Here is a 7,179-nt window from a genome sequence, read left to right as displayed (position 1 = left end):
GTTTTAACTTTAACTAATAAACGTAATGCGGTGCATATTTGTTGGTCATGCATAAATAAAACATGTGCGATTTCTGTACTAATAAACTGAATGTGCTTTAATATATTTATCATCAATAATTTGTTTGTATTCTGTATAATATTCTGTGTATTTGTATAATTTCTGAATATTGCTTGTTTCACAGCTAATTCACATTAACAAAGAAATTTTACAATAATTTTAATAAATGCATTTTGAAAATATGATTATTTTAATCAAATCAAATGGGTAGAAATAGTTAAACAGTTAATAGAGTACAGAAATCCGACCCGTTTCATTTATGCATGACCTTAAGTTCATTAGTTTGTTTGTTAAATCTCTGTAATCCAAATGGATAGAAATCTTATATACAATTCAAATGCATAAATCTTACATTTATGACTGCATTGTTTTTGGAGGGTATAAATCCTTTATATGACATAACTGCTCTATAACATGATTGTTTTAAAGTGTTACACTGTTACAAAAATGACTGTTTTCAAACAGGTTTCCTCATGATACTCCCATGTCTGTCATTGGTCAGTTAAACAGGTGAACTCACGTGATTGGTTGAGCCAGAACTCAAAAATCAAACTCAGACTCTCAGTGACTGACTCTGAACATTAAAGGGATAGTTCACTTTGAAATTAAATGTTGGTATGTTTTAGCTTACCTCAAGGGCTTCCAAGATGTAGGTGTCTTTGTTTCCGCAGTAGTTTCAATTTTGATATTTTTAGGTCAAACCGTTCTTGTCTGTCAGTCATATAATGCAGGTCTGTGGTCACCACCTCAAAGAGCATGGACAGAGAAGTCCAAATTAAACAATTCCCCATCGTAAGTACACATTGATGGCCTAAGACACGAAACGAGCGGTTTGTGTGAGAAAACGAACAGTATTTATATCGTTTTTACCTCTTGTACACAGCCACGTCCAAGTGATCTGAGGGCGCGCGCGCTTCCTGGTGTGTGACGTGTGCGTGCGTTCTGGCTTAGTGCATACGTAATTGTTTTCTTTTACATCGGTTTAAACATCCCGGATAAGCGCAAATTAGTACCATTTCTATTAGCCGTCTTACCTACAATCTCTGTTCTGTGTAAACAATGAGTGACGTACACGCACGAGAGATCACTTCCGGCGCTTGCGCAGACTAAGTCAGATCACTTGGACGTGGTTGTGTAAATTGGAACTACTGCGGAAACAAAGACACCTACATCTTGGATGCCCTTGAGGTAAGTTAAAACATACCAAAATTTAATTTCAAAGTGAGCTATCCCTTTAAAGCTACAATATGTTTGTTTTTTTCGCCGCTAGGGGTCGCTAACCTCTTACAATAACAAAAGCGTAGGTTGATGACGCATAAGCAGAATTATGGAACTTGTTATCATGCCGAAGGATCTAATAATGTTTATGGATGAGTGAATACACTGATGTTTTTAACATGACTGTGGAATGAAGCAGGGCGCGAGTGCTAATGAGAGACAGATCTCAGCGCCACACGCGAGTCCCGCGGATATAAAGAGATGAGGACATTTCATTCTGCCGAACTAACTTACCCTCAAGTGCTGAATAATACTCACAGGGCAGTTTATTAGACGAATGAAACTTGTGAGGGAACGCGCAGCGCTGTTTCTCTTGCTCTACACTATCACACTAAACTGCATTTGAGTGTGTTGAAGTTATTCTGTGTGTTAGTTTGTCTGTATGAGACTAGCAGTGAGCGAGATCAACATTAGCATAACACACTGATCATATTCTAACATTTCATCATGTTGAGCTGTATAACATTGATTAGTTTTATGTACATTTGTGCGTCTCTTGTCAAGTCGAAGTTAGCCACGGACGCTAGCTCTCGGCATTTCGAAAACGCCACACAGATATTGATCCTCGTTTTTGTTCTCCTTTTGTCCCAAAGTCTGCTTGCCATGATCCATAAAGTTTGAACGAAACATCAGCGTGAGTGCGCCGCTAGACGTAACGCAGTTGTCCACGTCTGTCACCATGGTTACTATGGCAGTACGAGCGGAAACCAGGCGCGGATATTACGTCATTGACAGGCGACAAGTGAACAGGGACGAGCCATTATTTAAAATTGGAATTTCTCTGAAATTAAAAATCTTCGGGAACTTTTGGGATATTGTAAGAACACAACTGCAGGAAATATATCACACTGTGCAAGGGATATTTTATTATAAAATTCGTACATATTGTACATTTTAAAGACTCACTCACCACAAACTATCTGAACTGAATTACTCACACCGGTTTCTCTTCTCCAAATATTGTTTTAACTGACGTTTTATTTGTTTAAAACGTCCCTTGTTGCATTTCTGTTAGTATTACAATCCCCGTTGCCGCCGAAACCTTGAAAGCTCGTGCGTGGAGCGTCTCTGCTCGTTCTCCGTCAGGCGGATGTTGTGTGTGTGACTGTTTTCAAGCTGGTCCGGTCGAGCTGGACTGGCGTTTCTTTTTTCCCCGTCTTCTGTCACATTGTTTATCAGCATGATGAATGTTTGCTTGAGCTGAATGAGTTCCAGGCCCGAACACACTGATGTTTCGTCCAGATGGAGCTGGCTTTGGTTTGGACTGGACCGAACGTCTCTGTGAGTCTGTTCTCAATCACACATCCAGGAAACATGTTCCTGTTGTAATGAAGAAACCCTCTGCTAGATGCTGAAGCTCACACTCGGGAAGCCTCTATAATTCCTCTATAAAGGTAGAGTGTTGGTTTAAAGCTGTATTACGCACATGTGATGCAGAATATTAAAGTTTTTACTCTGGCTGAAATATTGAGTGTCTGAAAAAGGACTTAACTCTCCATCCCGTCGTCTTTTCCAGTGTTTCTTTAAGGTGATCTGCGTCATTTCCAGCGTTACCAGACAGAACCGTTCTCCAGTGTGTTTGGTGTGAGGAGGTTTGGTTAGTCCTAGCTGGTAACGAGTCATTTTAGAATATTTACAGCTCAAAGAACAGGTCCTGTACACCAGCAGGGTCATTAGCTGAGAAACGCTCATTGAGATGAATGGGAACGCTAACAGATAGAGATAAACAGATTTAATACACACTTCTCACCTCTATACACACATGTGATTTATAGAAACAAGCACACTTTGCAAGTTCAAAAATACTGGAGTTCAAATGATCAGAACTGAAACTGTTTACTAAAACGGGTTCTTTGCACAATATGCAGGGTTTTTTAATTTTTTTTTTACAAAATTATATATAATATAAATGTTCTCTCTCTCTCTCTCTCTCTCTCTCTCTCTCTCTCTCTCTCTCTCTCTCTCTCTCTCTCTCTCTCTCTCTCTCTCTATAATATAATGGGTTTCTATTTTAATATACTTTAAAGTGTAATTTATTCCTGTGATCAAAGCTGAATTTTCAGCATCATTACTCCAGTCTTCAGTGTCACATGATCCTTCAGAAATCACTCATATATGATTTGCTGCTCAAGAAACATTTCTCATTATTATCAATGTTGAAAACAGTTTTGCTGCTTGATATTTTGTCAGAACCTGTGATATTTATTCAGGATTCTTTGGTGAATAAAAAGTTAAAAAGACCAGCATTTATTCCAAATAGAAATATTTTCTAACAATATAAATCTTAACGAACACCTTTTATCAATTTAATACATTCCTGCTGAATAAAAGTATTAATTTCTTTAAAAAAGAAAAATTCTGACCCCAAACTTTTGAACGTTAGTGTATATTGTTACAAAAGATTTCTATTTTAAATAAAATCTGTTCTTTTAAAACTTTTTAGTCATCAAAGAATCCTAAAAAAATATATATTTTAAAAAAATGAAGCAGCAAAACTGTTTGCGACACTGATAATAATCGAAAATGTTTCTTGAGCATCAAATCATTTCTGAAGGATCATGTGACCCTGAAGACTGGAGTAATGATGCTGAAAATTTAGCTTTGATCACAGGAATAAATTATATTTGAAAATATACTAAAATAGAGTAGCAATATTTAAAATTGTAATAATATTTCGCAATATTACAGTTTTTTTCTGTATTTTTGATCCATTAAATGCAGCCTTGGTGAGCAGAAGAGACTTCTCTCAACAACATTAAAAATAGTAATGCTTCCAAACTTGTGACTGTGTGTATTATATATATATAAAATATAATAAAATAAAATAAATGTTAATGGTATACAATGATTATTGTTCCAGGTGCACATGTATTTTTAATGTAGTGATGATTAATGTAGTCATATGTAATGTAGTCATGCTGAAGTCATGCTTAAATTAGTATTTATAGTGTTTTATACTGACGTGTGGTTCTCGGTGACACATCTCGGTTTTATGCCATTAAAATGAGAGAAAAAAAGGGGCAAAAAATGCCCGCGAAGTGAATGTTTTATAGGCACAGTATTGAGTTTCAGAGCATCTTTCATTAGTTTTAATAAGCAGCCCGACGGTTTTAAGTAGCTCTGATTCCCTCACTGAACTGTCAGAGTCTGATTTATTCCTTTTCATTAGATCAAGACTAGTGTTTAAATGCTGTGGCGTATATGAGCTCGGCTTCATATCTCCATGTGAGACGTGCGACAGAACGCTGGTTCGTGTGATTTATATCTGCAGATTCTTGGCTGACCGTAACGGCAGTGAAAGCCATGTTTCAGGCTGTTTGTCCTCGTTAAACATTTATTTACATTTTAAAGTGTTCATACTTCAGCAGTCATATCATTATAGTTCACCATCTCTGTTACAGCAGTGACCGCTGCACATATAAAACCACACGCAGCTTGACACTGATTACAGGCTGTGTGTGTCAGACCTCAGCGTGAGGGACTGAAACGAGACTAATCTTAGCTCTAAATTGTCTGTGGACATTTATGCTCATTGTGTTTTATTTGAAATGTATTGAACACACGTACATCTATTGTGAGTTTTCTTCAGCAGCTCTAAATGGTTATTTTGCATTTTTAATTCAGGCCAATCAAAGTCAAGAAAGTGAGGAAATCACTGGCTTATAATCATGTCCAGTTCATCTGTTACACTGCCAATCAAATTGCATAGCAGTCTGGGATACAATACCCTGATGCATTGTGGGATACAATACCCCGGTACAGTGTGCATTGCATTGTGGGATACAATACCTCGGTACAGTGTGCATTGCATTGTGGGATACAATACCTCGGTACAGTGTGCATTGCATTGTGGGATAGAATACCCAGTGCATTGTGCATTGCATTGTGGGATACAGTACCTAGTGCAGTGTGCATTGCATTGTATTGATATAGAACCCAGTGCATTGTGGGATAGAGTACCTAGTGCAGCGTGCATTGCATTGTGGGATACAGTACCCAGTGCAGCGTGCATTGCATTGTGGGATAGAGTACCTAGTGCAGTGTGCATTGCATTGTGGGATATAGTACCTAGTGCAGTGTGCATTGCATTGTGGGATATAGTACCTAGTGCAGTGTGCATTGCATTGTATGATATAGAACCCAGTGCATTGTGGGATAGAGTACCCAGTGCAGTGTGCATTGCATTGTGGGATATAGTACCCAGTGCAGTGTGCATTGCATTGTGGGATATAGTACCCAGTGCAGTGTGCATTGCATTGTATGATATAGAACCCAGTGCATTGTGGGATACAGTACCTAGTGCTGTGTGCATTGCATTGTATGATATAGAACCCAGTGCATTGTGGGATACAGTACCTAGTGCTGTGTGCATTGCATTGTATGATATAGAACCCAGTGCATTGTGGGATATAGTACCCAGTGCAGTGTGCATTGCATTGTGGGATCGAGTACCCAGTGCATTGTGGGATACAGTACCCAGTGCAGTGTGCATTGCATTGTGGGATATAGAACCCAATGCATTGTGGGATAGAGTACCTAGTGCAGTGTGCATTGCTTTGTGGGATACAGTAACCAGTGCAGTGTGGGATAGAGTACCTAGTGCAGTGTGCATTGCATTGTGGGATATAGAACCCAGTGCATTGTGGGATAGAGTACCCAGTGCAGTGTGGGATAGAGTACCTAGTGCAGTGTGCATTGCATTGTGGGATACAGAACCTAGTGCAGTGTGCATTGCATTGTGGGATAGAGTACCCAGTGCAGTGTGCATTGCATTGTGGGATATAGTACCTAGTGCAGTGTGCATTGCATTGTGGGATAGAGTACCCAGTGCAGTGTGCATTGCATTGTGGGATATAGTACCCAGTGCAGTGTGCATTGCATTGTGGGATATAGTACCCAGTGCAGTGTACATTGCGGGATAGAGTACCTAGCAGTGTGTATTGCATTGTGGGATATAGTACCCAGTGCAGTGTGCATTGCATTGTGGGATATAGTACCTAGTGTAGTGTGCATTGCGGGATAGAGTACCTAGCAGTGTGTATTGCATTGTGGGATAGAGTACCTAGTGTAGTTCTTCATCCAAGTACCCATGCAGAACATACATGTAGTGTGCACAGCATGCATACTAAATAGTGATTAGTGCGCTAGAATGACATTTTGAGCACAGCCTGAATCAGTGGCAGGAGCAGCTACAGGTGTTTGCGGTGTACGCTCACTGGACGACAGAAGATTGACTGTGCCTTCAACAAACACAAGTGAGTGTTTTTATCTCTACACTGAACAACTGTGCGCACTTTAGCTCAGGAAATGTAAACCGTTTCCCATGTTTGTTGGGAAGTGATTGATGATGTTCATGTCACGGCACGCTGGCTGCTTCATAACATTATATCTGTGAGTTTATTTCTGTAAAACCCTTAAAGGAGAAGTTCCTGCCCTCATGCCACATGCGTTTCTTCTGGTAGTGTTTTTGTTAGTGCTGTTTTGCTGTGGTGTGTTTGTGTGAGCAGTAACACATGTGCAGTGTGAACATGTTGTTTCCAGAAGGAGTTCATGGTTCTTCGTGCCCTGATGCTGATAACACACTACACTGAATTACATTTAATCCTCAAGCCTTTTTCCAAATACACAAACGAAGCAATGTCTTATAATTATTGTAATGTTGGTCTACACAGAAACTACATCTTTAAATGTGAATGTGTGTTAATTGTCTTCTGTAGAGTTGATTTATAGCTGAAGCTCAATTTGTTTTGTAATTGATCAACTTTGACACTGTTATTGAGCTGAATAATGAAACTATTGTCTTTTATGAATTTTACATCATTAAAGTTATTTTCCTGTTGT

This window comes from Rutilus rutilus (assembly GCF_951802725.1).
Source record: "Rutilus rutilus genome assembly, chromosome: 10".
Taxonomy (NCBI): domain Eukaryota; kingdom Metazoa; phylum Chordata; class Actinopteri; order Cypriniformes; family Leuciscidae; genus Rutilus; species Rutilus rutilus.
This window is presented reverse-complemented; position numbering follows the sequence as displayed.